At 36.5% G+C, this 12,534-nt stretch overlaps 1 protein-coding gene across 1 annotated transcript in view; it reads right to left on the reverse strand.

Annotated features, from left to right (window-relative positions):
• Positions 1 to 773: 773 nt before the first annotated feature.
• Positions 774 to 12,534, reverse strand: part of LOC107568520 (actin-binding LIM protein 1-like) — a 56,661-nt gene continuing 44,900 nt past the window's right edge. Inside the window, exons 24-26 of the mRNA XM_016254486.1 lie at positions 4,342 to 4,345; positions 3,309 to 3,313; positions 774 to 961 (exon numbers count right to left, since the gene is read on the reverse strand). The gene's annotated coding sequence lies outside the window, so the exon portion shown is untranslated. The remainder of the gene's footprint in view (positions 962 to 3,308; positions 3,314 to 4,341; positions 4,346 to 12,534) is intronic.

Below are 12,534 nucleotides of genomic sequence, written 5' to 3' on the forward strand. Positions count from 1 at the left end.
AATTAGAAGCTACAAAACTCCAGTATTATTACCAAGGGTCTTGAAGTAACTACATATTTAGTAACTAAGTTTTTAGGAACTATGAGTGGTGCAAATGCAATCTCATTGGTTGTGGTTTGTCGATGTGGCACAAACACTGTGGGACGAACTACACACCAGTTAGACATATGTTTAAATCCTAACCCTGAGTAGGTGCAATAATAATAGTGATGCATGCCTTGACATCCTGATGAGTTCAGAAAGCCTTTTCCACGGCTGTTGTGGGAAACAGATGTGTTAAAATGAGGTTGGTGTTCTGGTGTTGACCACATCAAAGACCCTGACCAGATGGTCTTTCCTGTCCTCCACACCACGTAAGGTCTCAAGATAACAGAAGCCTCAGAGGAAAAAAAGGATATCCCTCAGAGAGCTGAGGTTTAACCGGATCATTCTGCTCCACACCGGTTGATGAATATTAACCATGTTGAATTGAAGAGGAACAATTAGGATTTCCTCCCAAGCTTCAGTCAGGATTTCCTTCCGTTTTTGAAACTTCCCACCACTAATGAACGTGCAAAGGAAGTTGCAATTACAGTTAAAACAGTTTGGTTTATGTCGTTGCTCTGTCAGGAGTGCCAACTTTTCAAAGCAGTATTTTTTAGTTTTTTTAAAAGCATCTTAAAAATTCATGCCTAACAAAGAGAGACAGTGTTTTTATTGAAGCTTCAACACTCCTGGTTACATCCATAACACTTCAGCAGACAACGAGCTCAGACTCAGCAGGACGTGTCTTTTCATCTCTCCTGAGGAAAACTGCCCCAGTCAGACACCTCTCTCTCCTCCCTTCCTGTATCTGCTCCTGCACGTGTGAGAGCGTTTGCCTGGGCAGAAGCCATAAAACCATTGGAAGTGCTGCTACGATGACCGCTTGAAAGACACAGATTCTTAATCTCAAGTCCTAATGGACTCTGGAGCTTGTCACCTGTGAACGACACTTCTGTTGGGAAAATATTGTGGCTGAATTCAAATTTGACATATTGTATTTCAAGTTGACTGCTTTGAAAAACGACAGCAAAGATGACTTTATAAGGGTACTACAAGATCCTTCCACCTGTTTTGGGGCCCTTATTGCCCAGTTGGGGGTTATTTTTGAGGGTTTAATGACTGTCTGACTCAACTTTATCCCACTATATATATATATATATATATATACAGGTGCATCTCAATAAATTAGAATGTTGTGGAAAAGTTCATTTATTTCAGTAATTCAACTCAAATTGTGAAACTCGTATATTAAATAAATTCAATGCACACAGACTGAAGTAGTTTAAGTCTTTGGTTATTTTAATTGTGATGATTTTGGCTCACATTTAACAAAAACCCACCAATTCACTATCTCAATAAATTAGAATACATCATAAGACCAAAACAAAAATATTTTTTTAGTGAATTGTTGGCCTTCTGGAAAGTATGTTCATTTACTGTACATGTACTCAATACTTGGTAGGGGCTCCTTTTGCTTTAATTACTGCCTCAATTCGGCGTGGCATGGAGGTGATCAGTTTGTGGCACTGCTGAGGTGGTATGGAAGCCCAGGTTTCTTTGACAGTGGCCTTCAGCTCATCTGCATTTTTTGGTCTCTTGTTTCTCATTTTCCTCTTGACAATACCCAATAGATTCTCTATGGGGTTCAGGTCTGGTGAGTTTGCTGGCCAGTCAAGCACACCAACACCATGGTCATTTAACCAACTTTTGGTGCTTTTGGCAGTGTGGGCAGGTGCCAAATCCTGCTGGAAAATGAAATCAGCATCTTCAAAAAGCTGGTCAGCAGAAGGAAGCATGAAGTGCTTTTTTTACAATAAAAAATTTCAAAATACTTCTTTCTACTTCAAAATTTCATGTTTAATTCAATGTGGTACTTGCTGTTTCCTAGTAATTACTTGTGAAATTTACTAGCAATTTCTGATTCAAAATAGTTTCAAACTAAATTCTACTACACCACGTGTTTTTCTTCTTCTTCAGTGAAAATAGAAAATCAGCTGCTTGGAGAAATGGTCAATTAATAAAATTGGCAGCAGAATGCTGTAATTGGCCAATCAGATTTAAGCATTCATCAGAGCTATGTCAGCAACGTAATCATCTTCTCTCTTGACATATACAAATTATACACCTACAACAATATACCAGCAAAACATGTGTTAAGTAAGCTGTGACCGGCTGGTACTATGATCCACAGGTGTAAGGAATGGGGTTGGATGGTACAGACATGAAACCATTACTTTTGTTCCTTTCAATGGATCATTAACACTCAATAACTTGTTGCTTGTCTCTACTGAATAAACAGGAGAAAGCAAATCTCAATTCATATGCATTCTAGACAAGCTGTTGTGAGTTTCAAATGCCAGTGAGGTGACTGGCCAATGCCAGGAATCGTATCATTCTAGATCATCTGCCAAGACTGAGAAACCAGGCTATTCGAAGATCATAAGCAACAATAACCGATAAGCCTCAGAATCACCCACACATTATATACATTAATGCTGATTATACTGATACCACCAGACAAACTGGAAAGGGATGCCAAAGTGACAAGATCATAAAATGATGTGCAATTTACTGGAATAGAGCGTGGTGCTATTCAACATGAACCACAATGCATGTGACAAGCATAAGGCTATAACAAAACCAATAAAACACATGTTAAGATGTTAAGAACCACAAATATTTAGGCATAGAGCATTTTACTGTTACTGTTCAAAATTAATGCTTTTATTCAGCAAGGATGCATTAAATTGATCAAAAGTGATAGTAATTTATCAAAAGATTTCTATATCAAACAAATGCTATCCCTTTGAACTTTATATTTAAAAAAAATCCTGCAAACATTTGGTTTACACCAAAATATTAAAAAGCACAACATTGATAATAATATGAAATGTTTCTTGAGCAAATCAGCATATTAGAATGATTTCTGAAGGATCATGCGTCACTGAAGACTGGAGTAATGATTTTAAATTGTAATAATATTTCACAAATGTACAGTTTTTACTGTATTTATTCTGCATTTATTTGTTCAAATAATGCAACCTTAGGGCGCATAAGAGACATATTTCTAAAATAAATAAATAAAAGTAAGAAAGAAAAAGAAAATCTTACAGAACCCAAACTTTTGGGTTAAAATGACATTATTTGCAAAGACGTAATGGAGTTTAGAGGGTTAAAAAGGTTGGTTGAAGGTTAAAAAAATGGCAACAACAAAACTTCATCTCTGCTAAAGTTCAAATCAAACTTATGCTATCCTCACAAGCTCTCAGAGCAAACAGTCTCACTGATGCTGGCCTTTCATTTGTTTGCCATTTCAGTTTGATGTGAGTTTGAGTTATCCACCCACTCCTTCAGACACCGCTGAGCATCATTACTCTGTTTACTCGAAGGGAAAAAAGGAGCATATTCTATTTATCACCTTCAAGGAATAAGTGAACCAAAACAGTTCGACCTACAAGCTCATTGCTCAAACGTTAGGGAATATCCAATTAAATTTATACCTAGTGTTCCGTGTTTAGTGCTTGTTGTAGAGGAAAACATAATCTCCTCTGGGTCCCGGGATTCTCTCTAGAATTGTTTTTCAGCATCTCACAGGAGGAGTGCAGCATGATTGGGCATCTTCTTTACCAAAATTGGGGCGTGTTGGTACATGCCTTGATTTTAGGCTCTCAGTCTCCATTTAGGATCCCACTTCTGTCATTACCTCATCTACTAAAAACAGAGCCACTGATCAAAGAGTGAAAGAGGAAATACAACACAACTTTGCATATTCATGGGGAGAATATATAAGGGTGGAAATGGCTGCTGCTTATCCTGCTAACAATCATCCTGTGACATGACTTTTCTTTAATTGAGTAAATTAAATATATTATGTCCCTGTAGATTTTTGATGACAGTTGGATGTGTTATGCTTGAAAAACAAATGATATTGTGCTAAGGTGAACTTGTTAATGAAGCCACCTCCTCTTCAATATGTAATTTAAAGTGACAGTTCACTGTAGTTAGACTTCACACAGTTCTTTTCCATATAAAGAGTTAGTTTAGTGACCACAGCAACATATTGATTTGAACAATATGAGGCTAAAAAAATCCTTAAAACACAAATTCAAAAATCAGGAAACGGAGGTATGATAGCAACTCAGAGACCAGCAATCGTAAGTTTATTGCATGTGTTTTTATCCACCTCTATCTGTTCATCTTTACTCTTTGCTTGTCATTTTGCACTAAAGTGTGTGTTTGAAAACAGATTGCTAAGTTTGTATTTGACTTTTTCATTATGTCCCATAAATTCCTGAGGAGATAACATTCTCTGGATACTTTGCTCTGGCCATAAAATCCCAAAAGACATTGCCATTAGCAGAGTGTTGACATGAGGCATGCGACAGTAATTACTAGATTTTTATATGATCTGAATAAGATGGTGCTTGCCTGTGCAAAACCCGCCGGCACAATATTAGGGTGCAGTGGCTGTTAACATATTGCAGGGTTATTTCTAGGCAGTTAGTAAGGCGTTCTGGATAGTTGCTAGGTGGTGCATGTTTTACTGTCTTCCACGTCTAATCACTTATAAAGTTAACCGTTTAACACAAGCTACAATTTGAGGTTTCATTAATGTCTTGCACAAACAGTGTGAGATGAATTGCATGCCTGTCACAGCACATCACACACGTGGATACAAGCACTCAAGCACTGATGGATGAATAACAAAAATGATTTGATTGATAAGGCATGTTTGCGATATAATGAATCAATCAGTGCAAGTCTATGAGTAACTCTCTATAAAGGGATGTTTCTTGTGTCCTGTGACATGAAAAATGTGTACAGCTGACAGAACAAAATTGCCATGATTGTCTGACGTGTCTCTGATGTGTTTTGTAAAGACACAGAATGAGCAGACAGGTCTGTGACCAGGGCCGCATTAACCATTGGGCTAGGCGGGGCTGAAGCTCTGGGGCCCAAGCAAGGACGGGGCCCGTGATTTGCTGTGAAGTAGATTGACGGACATCGGTAGCATAGTAATAGTAACAAAACAGGGAGTATAATTACAAAAGCAAGCGAGGGACTAATGACTAATTAATAGAATACAGGTGAACTGAATAACTGATTAAACACAGAGGGAAAGCTAGGTCAAATGACAAGAGACATAACTAACGCAAACCAGATAAATGTGACAATCACAGTTTTAAAAATTCATATTTTTATGATGGATTTTCATATTTTAAGCTCGAAAAAATAAAAACATCTACACATAAAGGTGCTTGAAACGCAGCAAAAATAAAGAGATATGATTTAAAAAATATTACAATCATAATTATTTTATAATGCTAAAATATATCTTACAAAATATTTTAAAATCAGCCCCTAGGGCATAAAAATTGCTATATTCACACAACCCCCTCAAACTGCCATGCCCATGCATGAATTTCTCATTTAGCTTTCATGCTGATCTGGCACATTCTTGCATTACAAATATAAGCATGTACAGTCAAAATATTGACAGCATTTTTAAATGTGGGAGAAAGTGGTTCTTTCTGTGAAAGTCATTATGGCTAGTGTATAAACAGGCCAGAAAGAGACTGACAGGTAACCTCAGCTCATCCTCTGCTATTGCAATCCCATCCACGTGGCCTAATGGTTAGAGAGTCGGACGTGTAACCTAAAGGTTGCGGGTTCAAGTCTCAGGTCCGGCAGGAATTGTCAGTGGGGGGAGTGAATAACCAGCGCTCTCTTCCACCCTTCAATACCACGACTGAGGTGAGACCCTTGAGCTAGGCACCAAACCCCCAACTCTTCCACCCTTCAATACCACGACTGAGGTGAGACCCTTGAGCTAGGCACCGAACCCCCAACTCTTCCACCCTTCAATAACATGACTGAGGTGAGACCCTTGAGCTAGGCATCGAACCCCCAACTGCTCCCAGTGCGCTGCAGAAATATGGCTGCCCACTGCTTAGGGTGTGTGTTCACTGCTGTGTGTGTGCACTTGCATGGGTTAAATGCAGAGCACAAATTCCGAGTATGGGTCACCATACTTGGCCCCACTTCACTTCACTAAATATTTAAGACACCTTGGAAAAATGGAGACATCCTCATTACAGAAACAAAACTGGGTTTTGTTAATCCAGAAATCGGTTTTCATGAACAGCTTTGTAAATCCGATGTAAAGCGCAGTAGTTCACAAAGTCGTTCACAGAGCATTTATACATTTCTACTGAACAAAGAACTTTGTTTTTCTCAAATTCTAGGCCCTGCATTTACATGTTACAGTCAATCTAAACATGGTTCTGCGCTTCAACTCTCACCTTTGTAAGAGGTGACGCTTTTATTCAAAAGGTGTTTGGTATCACAGCTTGTCCCCACAGCAGGAACCCCTGTCCAAACAGTCAGAGGGCAAATCCCCTCACTTCCTGCACCATAAGGCACATTCTCCACGGCAACCCACAATGGAAGCTTTAGAGGAGCACATTTACAGAGTGCTTAAGGCTAGTACAGTCTAGTCTAAAAGTACTAAAGAATGCTTAGAATGCCTAGAATTAGGACCAAAATTGTCATTTTAATCATGGTGCAGATTTAGGACACATGTTGCTATATTTCCACATTGCATGCATGAATATCTTCAGTCTTACGTGTTTTAACAAGTCAAACTTTAATATATTTCTGAAGCAACACTGCATAAGATATATATATATATATATATATACACACATACACTACCGTTCAAACGTTTGGGATCAGTAAGACTTGTAATGAGACAAAGTCTCTTATGCTCATCGAGGCTACATTTATTTGATCAAAAATACAGAAAAAAAACTTAATCTTGCAAAATGTTATTACAATATAAAATAATGGTTTTAATAGATTTTAATATCCTTTAAAATATCATTTATTTCTGTGATGCAAAGCTGAATTTCCATCAGCCATTACTCCAGTATAAAGTGTCACATGATCATTAAGAAATCTTTCTAATATGCTGATTTATTATTAGAATTATCAATGTTGGCAACAGTTGTGCTGCCAATTATTTTTTTATTTTTTTTCGAAACTGCAATACTTTTTTCAGGATTCTTTGATGAATAAAAAGTTAAAAAGAACAGCCTTTATTCAAAATATAAATCTTTTCTAACAATATAAATCTGATCACTTCTTATTAATTTAACACATCCTTGCTGAATAAAAGTTTGAATTTCTTTCAAAAAAAGAAAGAATACAAATTTCCTGACCCCAAACTTTTGAACGGTAGTGCATATTGTTAGAAAATGTGTTAGAGTTGTGATTAATTAATAATAACTAATGCCTGAGTTATAATGACTTATGAGAGCTTGGTGAAATAATGCATGCAAAATTATTTTCATTGTAGAACAGTTACTACAATGAAAATAATTTTGCATGCATTATTTCACCAAGCTCTCATTAGTCATTATAACTCAGGCATTAGTCATTTTTAATTAGGCATTTGGTCACTATGCTACAGTTTATTTATATCAGACTATGCACAATCCATGCTTATTTTAATCTGTCCTACGCATATAAATACATGCTCTGAGACAACAAAAACCTAAGGTGAGATACCCTGTAGCCCAACATGTCAGGAGCATTTAACTACCATACACACACACACCAACCTTAATGAGATCAGTTTAAAAAGCAGCATGAGGTCAGTGTTGTAGAAAACACTCATTCAATTGCATGAACACCTCTCACATGGCTATAAACTGGGTGCTAACTGGCTGCTAACGTTTTCTTCCAATGAATATATGTAAACAAAAACACTCATTTGAATGTGAGGAGGGAGTCTGGTTTATGCTGGTTAGTGTTGGCCTGGTGCTAGTCAATGCTGGTCTGTTTAGCAGGGAACTATCAATCCCAAGATCCTGAGAGGCAAGGATTATTGAGCTCAAGCTTGAGAAATAGAGACATGACTCCATCTGACTGAAGGAAATCTATGACTGTAAGCTGTCCTAGTCACGGAATATAGAGGATTAATAATGTTTGGGTTACTATAACCTTCTCTTGTGTCATATCGTGCGCCTCTTATTTTACGTTTGACCCTTGGCCCAGTCTCACTAAATTAAAGATGCCATAATTTAAAGCAGTAATAAAAGTCCACTTACAGACATGAGATCAAATCAATTCAAGAATCAATAGCAGCTCATGCAGCTAAATCTGCTTCTTATTCTTTTGTACAACCATTTCCTGTTACGAGATGTGCTGCATAGTCAGTCCTGCTTTATGGAAGTGACAATGTGACTGCTGGTGTAAATGTGCTTCTGTGCTTGAGTTTAATTTGGGTTAGCAGCTGTTTGCATGTGGTCAACTTTTGCATCCCGAATAATCAATAGCACTCAACTGACATAATCAGCACTTTAGCCAAAGGTTGCTCATAAAGACACTTAAAAAGGTTCCAATTCTATTCAATCTATTCAAATTACAAAGTGTGCCTTCTAATATTTTATAATATATGTTACATATTTTATAATATATGTAACCATGTTACACTGGTTAATTAAATTAACCGAATTAAATCCTGCAATCATCCAGTGAACACAATCTACCTCTCTTCATTATCTACATACTATATTTTGTATTCATTTCTTTATATTAAACTCTATTTATTGCCTTATTTACAGTAATTTTTAAATGTTATTGCACAATATATTAGTATGGAAGCCTGTTTCAACACTGCATTATGGGGAAAAAAAGTGAAATGTAAAAAAAAAAAAAGTTTATAAACTATAAAAACAGTTATATGAACAAAAAAAACATTCAAATGTTTGAGGTAAGGAAGAATTTCTTAATGTTTTTGAAAAAAAATCTCTTGTAAAAACAGTAATATTGTAAACTATTATTATAATTTAAAATAACTTTTCTATTTTAATATATTTTAAAATGTAATTTATTCTTGTGATGGTTCAGCTGCAGCCATAACTCAAAAGCATTTATTTAAAATAGAAATATTTTGTTACATCATCAGTGTCCTTGCTGAATAAAAGTATTCACACACACACACACACACACACACACAAATCCAGACCTCAAATTATACAATGTTAGTGCAAATACAAATACATTAATAAATAAATGCATTGCATTTTCTGTCAAATACATTGCTTTGCAACAATATAGATTAGTATACAACATGACAGTTGAAAGATATTAATGACCTTTTTAAGTGGAAGCAGAACCAAGTCAAGACTGTAAAATAACAACATAACATTTTTGCTGATCTAAACTTTTGTTGCTGTTTTTAAGTGCAAATTTTCCCACAGAATTACCATTCAAAGACATAACTAGACTTTTACATCACAGTCTGAAGGATCTCTCCTGCAGTGCCACATTATCATCTGCTCCTTAAACACACAACCACATACCAATGCAGTTTTATCAGACGGCCCCACACTGAGGTGCAAAGGACAAAACAAGGCAGATCTTCACCCCCCTCAGAGAGAAAACAACTCAACGGACAAACCAGAACCACGCATTAGGGAATCTGGAAATAATCAGCTCTGAAAGTGGTTTGAGTGAGTCACAAAACGTTTTGGACCCTGTTTACAAGTGTATTTAAAAGTGAAGTGGGCCATTCCTGCACCACTAGTGGCACCAAACAAGTTAACAAATAAACTCAACAAGTAGTGTCACTCCAAACACGCAATAGGTTTATTATTATCTAAAAAATAAAAAATAAATAGATTACAGTTCCATTTTGTGCCACTAGTCGCATAGATATTGCACACTTTATATTTAATAGTAAACAGGGCCTGTACGTGTCACCATGTAACTTCCACATTTCTGGACTCTTATCTCAGTCCTCTGAACAAATCAACAAGTCAACAAGCAGGAACAGGACATAAAGTCATCAGTCAAAGCAGAATATGTTAAAAAACACAACAGAGAAAACATATGTGAGATTAAGATCCATTCAGGGAGACGATAGGATTCCTCATCCGCTCGTAGAGTCAACTGCCACAGATTATAGTTATGAGTATGACTGAATAGAGGAGTTTGGGAAATGGGTTATGCTCTGTGAGTTTTGACTTGGACGGGAAGAAACTCTTTCTGCCTCACTGACTTTGAAAAGTTCATATGACGCACTGACGTTTCATTAGCATGGCCCTTTTTTGTCTCTGTGAATCAAGTGGATTTGTGATGTTACGTAAACTAGTTGTTGATTTCTCAAGTTCTTCTAAAATGAACAATGCAGTGATGAAAATCTAATGATGTTGTGGCCAGAAGCAAGACAAGAAACCAGCTGAAAAAACACAGTGATGTCTGCAACCAACACAAAATGACAGAAACCCCCCAAAAAAATTGATAGAAGAAATGATAGAATGATGGATAGAACAATAGATAGATAGATAGATAGATAGATAGATAGATAGATAGATAGATAGATAGATAGATAGATAGATAGATAGATAGATAGATAGATAGATAGATAGATAGATAGATAGAGATCACACTAAGGTCAACAGATTCAAGATTCACTGGATAAGAAAGAGTTGGAAAAAGACTCGGAGATGGATGTGCATTTATAAATATTGAAGAATTCTACAGCAGACCATCTGGATATCCATATATGTAGGAAAAACAATGCATAAGCAGATTTTCAGATGCATACAGACAGAAAAAAACGCAGAATGAATGCACATGAGAGAGAGCGCCGTGTCTGTTGAGCTGGTTAGCTCTGGACAATAAACACAGACTTTATGGCTTTTTATGATCTGTTTGCTCTTTCCTGCTTATCCAGGTCAACATCAGACAGATGACACACAACACATACATACCTTTCAGCCATTAAGACACACACACACACAGACACACACACAGAAAGAGAGAGAAAACTCATAAGTAATCAATTTGGAACACTCTACATAAGCAGCAACTTACATAAATAGAATTTGAGACTCGATCACAAATGATTACAATAGAGTTGCTATTTATATTAAAGGAATTGTTCACCCAAATATGAAAATTTGCTGAAAATGTTCTCACCTTCAGGTCATCCAACATGTAGTTGAGTAATGTTCTTTTTAGCAACATCATATGACCCCTTTAAATTAAAGACAGGACTGTTAATAGCCCAACCTACAAAGACAAACAAGAATCACAGAATTGATCACTGTCTGGCACCACACACACACACACACACACACACACACACACACTTATGTCACCTGTTTTACGTGCATAGAGTCAACATACAGCATTGTCAAGAGAGAGCCTCTGCATTAGATTTTGCCTACATTATAGAAACCAAGTGTGCACAAAAATAAAAGTAACCTGCAATCGGTCTAAATATGCATGCTAAGTAATGTGTTAGAAAATCCAAGAAAATTTTAAAGGATTTCTGTGAGGGTTAGCGGATAGAAAACATAACTAGCTCATTATGAAACCAACTGAACTCAATGGAAAGTCCCCACCATGACCGAAAACAAATGCGTTTATGCTCTGGAAAGCTGTGAAGTTGCCAACACATGATCCAGGCCGGAAGTGTTTGGATTCTGATAGGATTTATATTACAACCTTTAATAACAATACCTGAAATACTAGAAATATATAATCTGATTATGTATTCATATTCATTTTGATCAATGTCTTTAATGAATGAAACATCATGTATTTTGATAGGATTTATATGCAAAACAATTACTGTATTGTTAAAAATACATAATCTGATCATTTATATTCATTTTGGATGGATTGTGGAAAGAAGTTGTTGCAGTCTGGCTGTGAGGGCCCAAATGATTGGGTACCTTTTTCCAGATGGCAGGAGTGTGAAGAGTGTGTGTGATCGGCCACATGCTGGTGATTTGCGGATGCAGCGTGTTGTGTAAAGGTCTCTGGAATCTTGCACATTTTCGATGAGATTTTGACATGAAAAAAGCATAACACACATTAGCTTATCTCAACTCTGACAAAGTCAAAAACAAACTTAAAATGCTCTAGAGTAACGCGACGTAAACCCACAAACAAGAACGGTAATAGAACAAAGCATTGATTATGTTAAAAATAATCAATTCGAAACATAAAGTGGCCTCATCACGAAGCCCATTTCCGACACCCAATCTAAAACGTAATCGAACTGTCCGCATAAAAATACTGAAAACAATAAAAGATAACAACTACTTTAACCTTCAGTAGTAAAATGTGAAAGACATGCACATAATCGATATTTATAAGATAACCATTTAACTTAATATATAAATGAATAGTTCACCACATGAGACACTTCCGGCCTGGTTCGTGAGGCCTGAAACGTGTAGCAGGATACTACTGCATTGCTTTGCTGCTAAACATCTTTTAGAATGAATCACGTCATTCGCTGGTGATATTACACTATTATAATCCGCATTTTTCTAGATATTTCTCTTACCGTGCACTATCTGATCAACAAACTCAAGTACAAGCTACTAACAAGGTGTATCATAAATGAACAATTATTCAATTACTATTATTAAATTAAACAATTGCTAATAGCAGCCAACTTAATTCATGTGAATTGTGTACGGCTAG

The sequence above is a fragment of the Sinocyclocheilus grahami genome, unplaced genomic scaffold (assembly GCF_001515645.1).
Source record: "Sinocyclocheilus grahami isolate Dianchi unplaced genomic scaffold, SAMN03320097.WGS_v1.1 scaffold1253.1, whole genome shotgun sequence".
In the NCBI taxonomy this organism is placed as follows: Eukaryota; Metazoa; Chordata; class Actinopteri; order Cypriniformes; family Cyprinidae; genus Sinocyclocheilus; species Sinocyclocheilus grahami.